Source organism: Anabrus simplex, chromosome 1 (genome assembly GCF_040414725.1).
Source record: "Anabrus simplex isolate iqAnaSimp1 chromosome 1, ASM4041472v1, whole genome shotgun sequence".
Classification (NCBI taxonomy): Eukaryota; Metazoa; Arthropoda; class Insecta; order Orthoptera; family Tettigoniidae; genus Anabrus; species Anabrus simplex.
The window spans coordinates 673,607,401-673,623,230 of record NC_090265.1 but is presented as its reverse complement, the minus strand read 5'-3'; the positions used below and the strand labels follow the sequence as shown (position 1 = coordinate 673,623,230).

Genomic DNA, 15,830 nt, shown 5'->3' with positions numbered 1-15,830 from the left:
CGCCGCCGTTTCACACCGTACCGGCGCATTTAGGAGGGGAGGGTGTTGTATGTCCGGCGCTCCCTTCTCGCTCCGCCAGCCAGCTGCACGCGCGCCTGTGTATCATTCTACTAGCTTCGACGCGCAGCCCTCAGTGCGCGTGCCTGACCATCGAGTGTACTATAAATAGGAGCTCCCTGCCTGCTCACTTGCCCACTTGCCCCGGTGTCCAGCTCCAGAATACACCCTACGTCGAGCACGGAGGCTACTCCTCTTGAAAATGTGCTTCGACCAGGTGGACTGAATTTCTGGCAGTACGAGGTTTCACCTCTGGTCACCGCTCCCTTACCTGTTTCAGCTGCCTATGTTCCGTAATTCTTTTACAAGCCATTTTCATTCCCTAACTTATGCAAGCTCCCTTAGTTTCGCTAGGTGGAATTTCTTCAATCAATTGAACTTGCTTTTTAGGAATTCAGGCACTTCAACAAACAAGGACTCTCATGAACATTTATGTTAGTGTGCCAGATAGTTCTCGACTATCAAAGTGTCAATTCACAAAGACTATCTTTTCAAGATAGAAGTGTATATAAAGACTGCAAACCTGTACATATTGTATAAAGACAGACTTTTCTCAAGATTCAATATTCCTTTTTGCTTCAAAATAAATTTCAGTTATTTGTGTAAATATCATAAAGTGAAGCAAAATAAAGTTGTGTTTGTAAATTTCAACCTTGGTTACAACATAGTCTCAGACTGCCCGTCACTAGTTTGCACTCCTGAATAACTATATTCATAGTGCCTACACCAACACCAAATTGAGTAGATAAAACTGTCACAGAAGCATTTTGAGATAATACTTGTCTCACTACGTTTCCTGGGAGTCTTATCCATTGATGAAACAGCTATTGCTATCAAATCAAAAATCCTCGAAAGTGACTCGCTTCAAAATAAAAGGGATTTATCCACAATAGCCACACAAATGAAACAACGCTGAATAAAAGACGAAATAACTTAAGTGCAGAAACCGAGAATAACTCATGTGTAGCACACTGTTGCCAACCATTGAGAAAATAATAAAAAAAAGCCATTGTTCCGAGTAATTTGTACGAGACTTCTTATTCCCTAATTTTGACACCTTTTGGTACTTGCTGGCATGTATATGTTTTCATGCAAGTCAATATAACAGACAGGAAAATTAGAAAGAACCTCACACTGTTTGCATTTCCAACTGCTTGTTTATTAAGGCCATCTGAAGCAGACATTAGGCCATTTGATGCAGTAACACCAATTCTCCATTACGAAGTGGACCACCAGAAGGCAAGTAGACTTCTACCTTATAACCAGAACATTAAGGGAAATCTCATAAGGTTAAGGAGCATTTAAAGGAATTTTTTTTGTAATATGAATAAGTAAAAAAACTAAGTTTTAATCCTTATATTACAGACTATATACAATGAAACATTAAACTATACACGTTTTCTTCGAATAATGGAAAGTATACTACAGAAATTTACAATTACAATTCCTTGCATTAGAAGCCACTTTGAACAAGTTCAGCATTTACAGAACTGTCTTGGAAAGAAATTACTTTGCAGTTTGTGCCTTTTCTCCCTTGGCACTTTGTTTTGGAACTTGGGTGACAGCAGGGGCTCGTACTTGGGTGATCGGGACAACACGCTCCCCTTCAGGTTGAGGCAAAGCCTAACAAAAAACAAAAACAAAAAGCAATTAATTTGTGATGAGAAACACGATTAAAACACTGATAAGTAAATTAAAATGTGCATACCTTGCGAGGTGCTTCAATAGTGAGGATCCCATCTGAAGTGAGTTTGGATGTAACTGCATTAGGGTCAACATCCTCAGGCAATGTGTACCGTCGCTGGAATTCGCGAGAGATGAATCCGTGCTCGTCTGGTCTCTCTTCGTGCTTTCCTTCAACCAGGACAGAATTTCCTACAGTCTTGACAACAATTTCCTCGGGTTTGAATTGCTGCACATCAATGTTTGCCTGGAAGAAGGAAATAGGCTAAGCAATTTGTCGAAATTTAACCAGATTATACGTGTTTAAATAAGTAATACCACTTTACCCGGAATCCATCCTTATCGTACTGAATGTTTGACACGCCACGGTCTCAAGTACATGGGGTTAAGTTGTGGAAACAGCACATCTTCGTCGAAGAGGCCCAGTCCAAAGTTTTGATCGAAGAGCAATCTTGGGCGGAGAACGTCCCAGCCGCCAAAGAAGTCATTCATGATGTATGGAGCAAGAGACATCTGGAACAGTTAAGAACTTGTTAATAACAATTCAGACTGATTGTGGTTACCGTTGGCCTGATGCAGCACTTGCTGTTAGAGGTAAGTGAAAGTAATCGAAATATAATTTCAACGTATTAGGTCGCACAACACGTACATAGTACGTGTTGAGGAAATGTAAGTAACGAAAAAGTCAACCGGACACCAGTGGGGTCCAAACCCATAGTTCAATTAGTAAGTGACCAATGCGAAATCGGGAGGTTATGGGTTCGGATCCCACTGGTGTCCGGTTGGCTATTTCTGTTTTGTAGCTACATTTCAACACGTACTACGTATGTAATACACGGCCTAGTAGGTTGAGAGTCTATTTCGATTACAATGCGGTCGTGAACATTGAATATTCATCGAAAATAAAAGTTCCAAATCTCTGACCTGGCTAGGAATTTACCCCAGGGCCTTTTGAATGAAGACCATTCAGCCAAGGAGACAGACTAGAAAGTCATCAATAGAGATTGAAGTGGACGTTCCTTCGGGCCTGTATACATCTCAGTTACCAATAAATGAGTTTGAAAGAAATGTGCAGAAGTCTTATGTCAAAACATCTCCCAAGTACTAATTAGAAAAGAAAGGTTGACGATTTAAATTTCGTGCCGATTGTTTTATTTATGAGCTGGACAACTTTTTCTGCTTATTTGTATTGGGTAAAGTTCTTACCACCCGCCATCATATGAATTGGGAAATGTTATGAAATAAAAATGCTGTTTAACATTCTGAATGAGCCACAACTTAATATTTATGTACTGAAAGCACTTTCAAAGGGCAGACTTTAGTAGCCAGTTATAAACACAAGATCCTACAGGATCCCTGCACTAGAGCAGTCGGGCCTACTGGCCAAGGAGAGCACTGTAATGGGTAACGATATATCGTTTGTTAGAGGAGCGGGAAGGAAGTGAACACACCTAGTCGATTGTGAGAAAAGGAAATTGGCATCCCAGACCCGTAAGGAAAGTGATTACGGACACCCCCCCCACCCCGCCGTCAAATAAAATGTAACCCGTATGAGCAAGTACTACAGCAAGTAGTTTATTAACAATTCCGGCCCCGCGGTGCAGGGGGCAACGCGTCCGCCTGTCACTCGGCGGCCCCGGTTTCGATTCCCAGCCGGGTCAAGGGTTTTTACTGTAATGATCAATATCCGTGGTATTTGTATATTTCCTTCCTCACACACAACATTCCACACAACCGCCATTCCAATTTCACGCAGGTCCATACAATATAGTGCCAGTAGGGGCCAAAGATCCAGATGGGTTGACGCCCCGAACAAATAGCATTTTAAGAAAAGGTGTAGTAACAACGCAATATTGTCAAATTGTACAAATACGGAAATTATTTGAAGACTTCAAAATAATGTTTAGGTTTTACTTGACCTCCTCCGCGGTTTAACAGCTGAACTGCTGAATTACGAACTATACACCTCTTAGTTCGTAATTAAAATTCGTACACATTTTTTAGTAACTGCAGAACTATACTCTGTAACCGATACCCAAGTCTCACAATAATTTAATCGATTACAAGACAAAAATATAAAACTAAAAACTATTCAAATAAAGCTTGAAAAATATAAAACCACACAAATGACAAACCTGTTATTACCTTCGCGCAAAGAACTGGCCGACTTTTTGTCGAATAATTTGTGATAAAAAGTGAAATGTTCAGCAAAATACGTGCATAAGATAATCTCAAACGCACTACACATCAAATAAGCATTTTTCTGATATTTTGGTATCGATTTTCAATGTTGGGATTATTTTAAAATCATTTGGCGCAGGTAATTCGTGACGAGACTGTTGCAGTGTCGCGAGACGGCAAGAGCAAATTATGTTTACAGCTGTATACAATTATAATAAATGCTGCTCGTTACAACTAAGTGACAATTATTCCTCTACGCCGAACTGTAATAGAACGATATCGACTGATCCTACACAATCGCCCTGACCAGTCCTATGCAGAGTGACATTAGGCTAGATAAAATAAATCTGCAGCCTGTTTCCTCGGGTCACGAATGGAATGAAGACCCCATCTAGCGGCGAGGATAGGAATTGTGCCGGCTGCCGAAGCCTGTCGGCACTCCTCTGCGGCAGTGATAAATGAATGACAGATGAAATGATATTGAAGAGTGTTGCTGGAATGAAATATGACAGGGAAAACCGGAGTACACAGAAAAACCTGTCTAGCACAAATCTTACATGGAATGCTGTGCGACATGTAGCGGAGTTTTTCTGTTTACGTACTAGTACTGATTACACAGCAAAGCCAAACTGTAGAATTCATGCTAGGAACAACATTTCTCGATTCGAGTCTTGTTCCTAGCACGACTTCTCACAATTACCTATTTCACAATCTTCACTGCTATCTGCAGAACTATTAATTACAATCTCGTCTATAGCTATTTCTATGACACCGGCGTGCCTCCAGTATTCCTCTTCCAGCTCCTTCACATTTCTGCAATACCCCTGCCAATCTGCGGCACGTACTGAATGCAATGCCTCGGTGGTCACTCATAAGTTAGCTGCCGAGATGTATCCCTTAAGATCTTCCTCTCTCCATGTTCAGTCCTAAACTGCATTTTGGCTTTGTTGTGTAAACAACAGTACGTAAATTATTGCAATTATAACGTCATATTCTCTCACGGCGATGCATAATCGATTCATAGTTTGTGTCAAAGGTTGCCAATACGAATCTCTAAGACAACACGAGATCTACCAATTCAACAGTATGCAACCGAGTTTCACAAAAAGTTTCGCGGATAATATTCATCCCAATAAGATTAACGTACTGTAGGAAGATTTGCTACTACTATATTGAAGACTATCGCACTATCAGCTTTCGAAGGCTGTGTAGATAACAAGTTTTTCAAGTAGTGTTAGTTCTTATTACTTTGTATTTATTAAACAAGTAACTTGTGGTGGAGATATTTGGAATTCTAAATAGACATGAACACGCTGAACAAATTTTAGAGTCACATGAAGATGCCCGTGAAAGTGAACTCAATACCCAGTGCTTTTTTTTTTTTTTTGTTGCGGTATACGACGGTTTGTAGTAACAGCATATTTTTCTCAGAAGAAAAAAAATGAATTGCATATCATTCGAATATTGCCATTACATTTTCTAAGCAGTGCATGCTTATGACTCAAAATCAAGCTCGTTTGTCCACTTTTGTTACGTTTCTACATACGTGTGTGATGTCTAATACCGTGCTGCACGGCGTTCTAAAACTATCCCAGTCGTTTCGTGTCATCGGTTATGAGTTATTGAAAAAAGAAAGAGGCAATCTTAGTCCTCTTTCTTATTCGCCCACTTTTTTGCTACTGAAATAAAGTAGGGTAGAGGTCGGTTTTCTCACCCTTCAAAAACAATTTGTTCCTGTAAAGGAGAATCTAACGATATCCGTATCGCAACAAGAGCGGATAATGCCAACGTAAGCAGGTAATCCTCACAGTTAAAAATCTGGGGTTTAGATTTAAGTGCTTTCATTGTTTTTAACCAATTTGAAAAGCATAAGACACTTGTTTTGTGCTACCGTGGCGAGCGAGTTCATAATTACTTAGTACGAGCAAGGGGTACACAATGTTCGCAAGTTAAGAAATATGAAATGAACAAAATATTTTTACTGGTGCGCAATAAGAGTAAAGACGACGATTCCTTTAAAGTATCTCCTGAACCTGTCAACAGTGAATCAAGAGAATGGCGAATAAGTTGGATTTACTGCAATCCTGACCATGATGGCCCGATTATTGGACATTACATCCGAAAAATGATTTATTTCAGAGAATCTAACAGCTGTATACGAAAACTAACATGCTGGGTTGTAAAGTGTACCAAGATTTTACAAAATTAGGACCAAAAAACGGATGGGAGTGAAAATTTCTTCGGAGTGGATCAGCAGTAAAATGCGTAAATCTCAAGATACATACACAGAGTGTGAAATTGAGTTTATGAAGTCCGAGCGAGTGTCACCACCCTTAAAAGGTAGTGAATATATCCAGCAAAATGATTCTAAGAAAAGGTCGAGAAGTATCGGTCCATTTAAATACGACGTAGGTACACGAAGCATCCTTTACGACGAAAGGTTTAAATTAAAAGAAACAAAATCACAAATAATAAGTACAGCCCATATGTAATATACAATCCGGGAAATTGTAATAAGATTTAACTACTCACCTTAGTTGGATAGAAAAGTGAAGTCCCGTAACAGCGAGCGAATTCTTCAAAGTGAACTCGTACCGAGCAATCTCAAACAACAATATTATCTTACTACTGTCACACTTATATACGCACAATGATATATTATCTGGAATATACTAGACAGAGTCACAACGAATCTGGGTTCTTCTGGGAAAGAATCTCTCAGAACTTTCTACACCCTTCCATCCGCGCAGCTGTTTGCAGCCATCGACGGTCAGTAACATCACACGTACTCAAAGCCGATTCGCTGAAATGCATTCGAGCCCCCACGTCAGCTATGGAATAGGGGAGCGGGAAGTGAAGAAGGGAGATTCTTGGCGGGAAGGAAGAAAGATTTGACAGAAACTCAATTGAGAGAAATGTTAATACGTAGCACGCCCCAATTTACGTTCTATTTTTAAAAGTTTTATTTTGACCTTAGACTATGAGATCATACAGCGAGCCCGAAAGTTGCATTAATATGGTGGGGTAAGTTATTTACGCCATTTGAAGATGAATATGAATGTCTATGTCAGTTTATTCAGGAACAATTTTCGATTTTGGTAGGGAATTAAAATACAGTACCCCTCGTACGCATCCCTTTGTCACCAGTTGCGTGTAGGTGGAAAGACTGACAGTGAAAAGTACACAACCGTAAAAAGCATATTAAATAAAGATAACTTTGAGTGTTATTGTGTTCGTTTGCCCATTTTTCGCATTACGGAACTATTTACCTCCTTTACACGGCAGAAACTCAAAAGATATCTCCTGAAAGAATCAGTCTTAACAATAAACTGTACTATTTCTACAAATCCTGGCTCAAAATTTTATTTGGTAATAAATGGGTTCTGAAAAGGATCATCATGACAACTGTACTGACCGAGAAAGCGGCCGCGGGGTTTGAGTCGTGCAGTAATCAGTTTGCATTCGAGAAATAATGGGTTCGAACCCCACTGTCGTCAGCCCTGAAGATGGTTTTCCGTGGCTGTTACTCGATTGACGCCACTAAGGCCTACTATTCCATCGTCACCATAAGACCTCTCTGTGTCTGTGCGACGTAAACCTACTTGTAAAAAGAACCTTCTTCTAGGCAAATTACTAAAGTTCGTTTATATGATCCTCGATTGGGTATCTTACGTTACAGATATGATTATAACGGACGAGCAGTGGCGTAACGTTGAGGCAGGCCTCCAGGGGGCCCGCTGACTTCCGGACATAAATAAATAAATAAAATAGAATGTTTCTAGAATGTCATTCTGCACGGGAGTGAGCTTGCATTAGGATGTTCTTGTAATATGCCGTTTTTACCATTTGTAAGTAGTAGAGTTGTCGACTGGTTGCATCATGCTGTAATAATAATAATAATAATAATAATAATAATAATAATAATAATAATATAATAATAATAATAATAATAATAATAATAATATAATAATAATAATAATAATAATTATGTTAAACTTAGCACAGCCATCCTCAGAACACGAGTGGGACGGTCTCTCAAAAACACTCTGAAAAAGGGAATTACCTTGACAACTTTTGTAGCTGACTTAAGCTTCTAGGCTATTAGTAGATCAATCATAGATCGTAGGGGTATCAGGCTTATGGAAGGGGTTTATGTGTTTCCAAGTCTTCGCGTTATTATTTCTTCCGCTGAACGATCGTTTTCTAAACTGGAACTTACAAAAACTTACAAGTTGGTATAACCTAGGACAGACTCCATAAACTGAGCCTACTTAGCATCGAATGTAAAAGGACTAAATTAATACAATTGCATACCAGAAATCACACCGCATGGTGTAGTTTGATAATATCGGGCTTCCGGCTCCATGGCTAAATGGTTAGCGTGCTGGCTTTTGGTCACAGGGGTCCCGGATTCGATTCCTGACAAGGTAGAGAATTTTAACCTTCCTTGGTTAATTTCTCAGGTACGGGGGCTGGGTGTACATGTGGTCTTCATCATTTCATCCTTATCACGACGCGCAGGTCCCCTACGGGGGTCAACTTGAAAGACATGCACTTGGCGAGCCGAACATGTCCTCGGGCACTAAAAGCCATACGACATTTCATTTCACTAGATTGAGTACAGTAAAGTTTTAACATTATTAGAACAAGAGATAGAAGTAGATGTTTTACTTCAATCCCTACAAAATGTTTTATTTTACAATTAAAATCCATTAATTATTAATTATGACCTCGGTCTTAAGTCTTTTTTATATCATTAAAGGGAAATGCAGTAGACTGTATTCAGGATTTGCGCGTATCATCTGCTGTCAAATGCGTGTGTGTTGTTCAGACCTGTGATACACTTTGTCTTAAGGGGCCCCAATTATGCTTTCTGCAGGGCGGGTCCGTTACGCCTCTGAGGACGATTACGGTTTAACCATTCATAATTTTTAGCTCGATCAAACAAGTGGCATGCCATGGTTTAGTAAATTAACACTTGTTTATAGGCCTAGCGTACCTGCAGTAAGTTGCTCTCGCAATAAGAGCAATGAACCAGCTGCAGCCTATACCACCCTCCTGGACTGTATTGCGCAATAGAATATGATCAATCCATAGCACCCTGTAACAGTAGCGGTGATTAGGGAGGGACTTACGGGGGCAGACACCCCTCCTCCGCTTTGTGGAGAAAACATTACACTTTTATTACATGTTAGCCGCCTGAAATTATTTATTATAGGAATTATTAAAAATCCAATTTATACAAACCTTGTTGTCTTACCAGCGAAATATTTTCTTCAATTAACAAAATTAGGCTCAAAATTTCGTTTTTTAAGGCTAACCGATTTGCATAGTGCCACATCAAGTAATGGAGACTTGTCATGCACTGTGAGGAAGGGTAGCAAGGTATATTATTCTTCTAAGGTCATGGACACTGAGGTATGATTCACCCGCTTGCCGCACGATTTCGTCGGTCTGGAGGTCTCTTCACTGCCTGTTATGATAGTTTCTTAGTGTGCAGTTAAATACTAAAATATTTGTAGTTCTATACTCACGCCGTACTTCTATTTAATTGTAATACATGTGTAATGTTTTTCCTTTGGTGAATGTTTTATTGTATAGTATGAATGAAAATCTCGACAATTTATTATTAACACTTAATAGGTAAACTGTCGTGCCTTTGCTGGCAAGATGTAGTATGTACAGTGCACTATGTCTTCTGGTATGGGCTAGAGCAATTTTGTTACTTTCATTGATCTGTCTCAGCTCTATCCTTGGCTTTGACGAAATGAAAGTGACTGAGGTATTAGTGATGCTAGTAATGCCATTCCTTCTGCAGCCAGTTCCTGCTATGAATGGTGTGAAAATATTGCTCATAGGGTCAGTTGGTGCATGCATTTCAGTGCGCTTGGCAGACTGATATGTAATAGCAACTTCTGGCTCGGTGAGGAAAGCAACGGGAAACTACCTCACTCTTCATTTCCCTAGTACGCCTATTCAGTGATGCTCAGGCCATCTATGACAGCTGATAGCGGAGCTGTTGAGGATCCAACCAGCCTTCGGGCTGAGGACTAAACATACATATACAGGTAAAATGTCAGCCTTTACTTCTGTGTCGAAATTCGCTCAGAGAGCTGCAACAAACTTACCATTTTGTAGTTTTTTTTTTCAGTTTTGATGTATATATTCCACTCCCCTAACCACCAACACACACACAAGCACACACACACTGTGTCTCACAAACTCGGGTACATTTTGTTGCCTGTACACCCCCCACCCCTCAACACCAACTTCTAAATTCCAATCGCTGCTCCTGCCCTCAAAGAGACTTTCTACTGCTTCAATTCTTATCACCATGTTTTTAAACCTTGTCTTTTATCGTGCACGGCATTACGTTAAAAAAATTGAACGCAACTGCTGTCGATCAGCTAGAATATATCGTGTTTTGATTACTCTACATCGATTCCTCACCATGGCACTCATGGTTAAGCACTTGGCTTTCTAAGCCCTAGTTTGCAGTTTCGATTGTAGCCCAGTTCGGTGGTATATGGATGTGCTCAAATACTGTAGGTCAGCGCCGTGTGGGTAGAATTACCAGCACGTCAGAAGTATCCTGCGGGATAAAATTCCCTCGGCGTCACCGAAAACCGTAATAGATAGTGGTTCATAAATACATGGCCGTGGGATATACTGAGGGCTACCAGGGCTATCGGTGAAGCCCAAATCTTAAGTGAGGAGGAGGGAAATCTAATGCATGTTATAATGTAAGCATCTGACACATTGATCCATTTACAAAACTTGAAAGCAATGAGAGAAAACGTCGCGCGTATTTCTGAGGGCAAGGCATCGGAGACTGACCTTAAATGAGAGAAAACGTCGCGCGTATTTCTGAGGGCAAGGCATCGGAGACTGACCTTAAATGAGAGAAAACGTCGCGCGTATTTCTGAGGGCAAGGCATCGGAGACTGACCTTGTAGACGAGGCTCTGTGTCCTCGACTCACCTCGCGCAGCTGGTTGCTGAATGTCCGATATGTGCGGGGACCGTGGGGAGAGGTGCGCTAGGCTTCGCTCCGTCAGGTCACCACTGCTAACTAACAACTATGTGTTGCTCATCGTATATCGGTAACTTCCTGTTAAAACATTGTATGTCCCAATATTCTTCCTTGCCATGGTATTCTGTGAGACTAGTTACGCCTCCCAGCCACATATTTAAATGCAGTCCAACAGAATAATTTTCATTGCGTTCATTTTCGTATGCTAATTGGTTAAGGAAATTGACTCTAAGTACGTTATATTGTCGGAGTGCGTAAATTCACCAAGCAAACGACATTCCTCAAATGCGGTATTGTAAGGTTCATTTTCCTTTACACATCAGCGTAGGAAAGTGAACACAACGAGAATTATTCTGACGGACTGATATAATTATGTGGCTGGGAGGCGTGACCAGTCTTAAGGAATATAATGGGTAGGAGGTGCATTGGGACATACGAGGTTTTAAAAGAAAGCCATGGATATATTTCCTCACTTCATACTTCTGACTTAATTATATACTATAGATAACTGAGTTCTGGTATTTCACCGGGCGAGTTGACCGTGCGGTTAGGGGTGCACAGCTGTGAGCTCGCATCCGGGAGATGGTGGGTTCGAATCTAAATGCCAGCAGCCCTGAAGATGGTTTTCCGTGGTTTCCTATTTTCACACCAGACAGATGCTGGGGTTGTACCTTAATTATGGCCACGGCCGCTTCCGTCCCCACCGGGCGAGTTGGACGTGCGGTTAGGGAAGCACAGCTGTGAGCTCGCATCCGGGAGATAGTGGGTTCGAATCATACTGTCGACAGCCCTGAAGATGATTTTTCGTGGTTTCCCATTTTCTCACCAGGCAGATGCTGGGGCTGTACTTTAATTATGACCACGGTCGCTTCCTTCCCACTCCTAGTCCTTTCCTGTCCCATTGGTGCCGTGAGACCTATCTGTGTCGGTGCTACGTAATATATATAAATTGACAGGAGCAGGGGCCAGGACAGTAGCTAGTGAAGCAGCCTTGACAACACAGCAGTCTTCTCCCTCAGCTGTTGTCTGCAGTTCAAAACGCTTATGGATTCACTTCCTACCGGGCGAGTTGGCCGTGTGCGTAGAGGCGCGCGGCTGTGAGCTTGCATCCGGGAGATAGTAGGCTCGAATCCCACTATCGGCAGCCCTGAAAATGGTTTTCCGTGGTTTCCCATTTTCACACCAGGCAAATGCTGGGGCTGTACCTTAATTAAGGCCACGGCCGCTTCCTTCCAACTCCTAAGCCTTTCCTATCCCATCGTCGCCATAAGACCTATCTGTGTCGGTGCGACGTAAAGCCCCTAGCAAAAAAAAGGATTCACTTCCGCTAAACCTACCACCGAAAAGGGTAACCTAATTCCAGTGGTAGCCAACGGCTTGATCCCAGCATTCGCCACAGATTAGCGTTATTATTATTATTATTATTATTATTATTATTATTATTATTATTATTATTATTATTATCATCATCTGTGTACCCTCCAGGTTCGGCTTCTCCCTCGGACTCAGCGAGGGATCCCACCTCTACCGCCTCAAGGGCAATGTCCTGGAGTTTCAAACACTTGGTCGGGGATACAACTGGGGAGAATGACCAGTACCTCGCCCAGGCGGCCTCACCTGCTATGCTGAGCAGGGGCCTTGTGGAGGGATGGGATGACTGGAGGGGATAGGCAAGGAAGAGGGAAGGAAGCGGCCGTGGCCTTAAGTTACGTTCCATCCCGGCATTCGCCTGGAGGAGAAGTGGAAACCACGGAAAACCACTTCTAGGATGGCTGACGTGGGAATCGAACCCACCTCTACTCAGTTGACCTCCCGAGGCTGAGTGGACCCCGTTCCAGCCCTCATACCACTTTTCAAATTTCGTGACAGAGCCGGGAATCAAACCCGGGCCTCCGGGGGTGGCAGCTAATCACGCTAACCACTACACCACAGAGGCGGACTATTATTATTATTATTATTATTATTATTATTATTATTATTATGAAAAATAGTATGTTTACAACGATTACCCTTGGCACTTAATATGTAATGATCTGTAGCAACTGGTTAAGAATCCCACCGTCGACTTACCTGAAGATGGTTTTGCGTGACATCCCATTTACACACAAGGAAAATAATTAAAAACCCTGCCAGCCATAATCTTCCCAATCCTACCCATTTTCCATCATTGTGTCGCCGAAAACCTTCGATGTGTTGCTGTGACGTTAAACCACCAGCAATAAATAAATAAATAAATAAATAAATAAATAAATAAATAAATAAATAAATAAATAAATAAATAAATAAATAAAATTGAAAATATCTGGAAATAATAGCTTATTGTATATTACGTACGTGATATACAGGTTATACAGTTGGCTACTCTTCTCTATTAAAAATCAACCTAAACAAAATAAGTATTTGAAGGTACACAATGCGTGTGTACTGTAGGCCTACTCCAAAATAATAAGACACACAACTTGCGCCAATATGAATTTTACTATAAAATGGAACACTCGATATTCATTTAATTAATATTCCATTCTATACAATTTGACTCAATTACTGGTTCATCATGCAGTTTGACGTTTTAAATCTGTAAATAGAAATTGCAGTTAGCTTCATCTTGCAGAAAAGCACTCTACGTCTTTGATTGTATAAACTTACTCTTGCATGAATGTGTAGACCTAGTTCATTCCATGTTTTAATCAAGTTTACTCTGTCTTTGTTGAGGTGATTTCTCAACTACTTCGTAAGTTATAAAACTTTCAGGACATATTCCTTACGCGTGGGAGAAGAAAATGAGCTCCAACGTGCAAAAGAAAAAAAAACATATCATGACCTTTGTTTATAAAACATATTTTCTTCTTGTGCATGTGAGGAATGTGGCCTGGAAGTTTGACCGTACTGTACTTGATTATTACAGCTGGATATGCACATGGTAGGTGGCTAACGAAAGGAAAATGCAGTGAAATACTCGAAACGGGGACACCAAGTCTATGCCCGCCACCACCCTCCCTCCAAACCAGGGAATTAAGTAAATAAAGACCACGCTTTCAGGGTTGTTGATGTTCATTCAACACATCACTATGACCCACAGTTCAACTCCTATAACAGAAAAGACTTTTTCGAGTTTGAGAAGGCTGAAGAGCTACCAGAGGTCAAACATAACTTCTAAGGGCCTAAACCATCTAATACCGGGCGCGCAACTGTGAGCTTGCATCCGGGAGGTAGTCGGTTCGAGTCACATTGTCGGCAGCCCTGAAGATGGTTTTCCGTAGTTTCCCATTTTCACACCAGGCAAATGCTGGGGCTGTACCTTAATTATGGCCACGGCCGCTTCCTTCCTATTCCTAGGTCTTCACAGTCGCACCGTCACCATAGGACCTGTTTGCGTCGGTGCGACGCAAAGCAAATAGCAAAAAAAAAAAAAAAAACCTAGCAATTCTGAATGTTCCTTATGAGAAATTCTAGTTAATGGACAACAATTCTCCAGCTAATCACTTTTTTCCAGGACAGTGATACACTAGTCAACTTTTTCTGTGAAATGAAACCTGGATATTATTTCACCAAAACGAGTGTAATCCTCATTATACCTGCAGTTGTTCAATGTCTAATTGTTAGAGAGCAGACATACTCATTTTCTGTTTATTTACTTTGCAGGATGATGACGTTGACCCTCTGCTAGACACTAAAACCACAAGTCTAAGGAAGAGGATGGGATCCTGGCTTTTGGCAGCCCGTCCAATACGTTCAAATTGGCGGCCCTCGCTCCTAGGCTTATCAAAAACCATTTAGATTATGGGACTCCGCACATAAAATTCTTCAAACAAGTCTGTATTTAAAGAAGTCGAAATCTTTAGGCCTCCTGCATCAGAGAAATATTAAAATGAAAAGCCTGTCATAAAGAAATACATTTTCCTAACGTTTACTTTCATCAAGGAAAATAAAATAATTTTCAAAGAAGCTAACTTTTATTATTATTATTATTATTATTATTATTATTATTATTATTATTATTATTATCATTATTATTAATTCGTATTGGATTTACGTCGCAATGACGCATATAGGTATTATGGCGACGAATTATTATTATTATTATTATTATTATTATTATTATTTAGTAGAGGCAACTGTTTATTCCTTATATACATAGTATACATAGAAGCTTCAACGTTTTAAAGGCCCTCAGTGTAGCCACCAGCATTTCGTGCAACATGTTCCCAGCAACACGAGAGCCTTGTGATAGCGTTGGCACTTCCCCGTCTGTTGATGGGGCGAAGAGTGCGATCGATTGCCTGCAGAAAGTTTTCAACTGTTCAGGAGTCAATCAATCAACACTGATCTGCATTTAGTGCAGTCGACCAGGTGGCAGATTCCCAATCTGTTGTTTTCCTAGGCTTTTCTTAAATAATTGTAAATAATATGAAAATGTATTGAACAACTCCATTAGTGAATGAATCCAAACCCTAACTCCTCTTCCTATAAATGAATATTTGCCCCAATTTCTCCTCTTGAACTCCAACTTTATCTTCATACTGTGATCTTTCCTACGTTTAAAAACACCATTCAAATTGATTTGTCCAATAATGTCATTCCACGCCATCTGTCCACTGACAGCTCCGAACATAAACATTTGTAGACCAGCTCGTCTCCTTTCTCCGAAGTCTTCCCAGCCAAAACTTTGCAACATTTTCGTAACGCTACTCTTTTTTCGGAAATCAGCCAGAACAAATCAAGCTGCTTTTCTTTGGGGTACTTGAATTAAGTAATCCTGTTGAAGCTCCCATACACTGGAACCATACTCCAGTTAGGGTCTTACCAGAGACCATTAATAATTATACTCGTTGCTAGGCACTGGAAACCTCGTAATTCCACTCAAGAGAACACCACAT

General features: G+C 40.8%; 1 pseudogene; it reads right to left on the bottom strand.

Moving 5' to 3' along the window:
• Nucleotides 1–1,211: 1,211 nt before the first annotated feature.
• On the bottom strand, nucleotides 1,212–2,253 carry LOC136871900 (alpha-crystallin B chain-like; annotated as a pseudogene).
• Nucleotides 2,254–15,830: the final 13,577 nt, after the last annotated feature.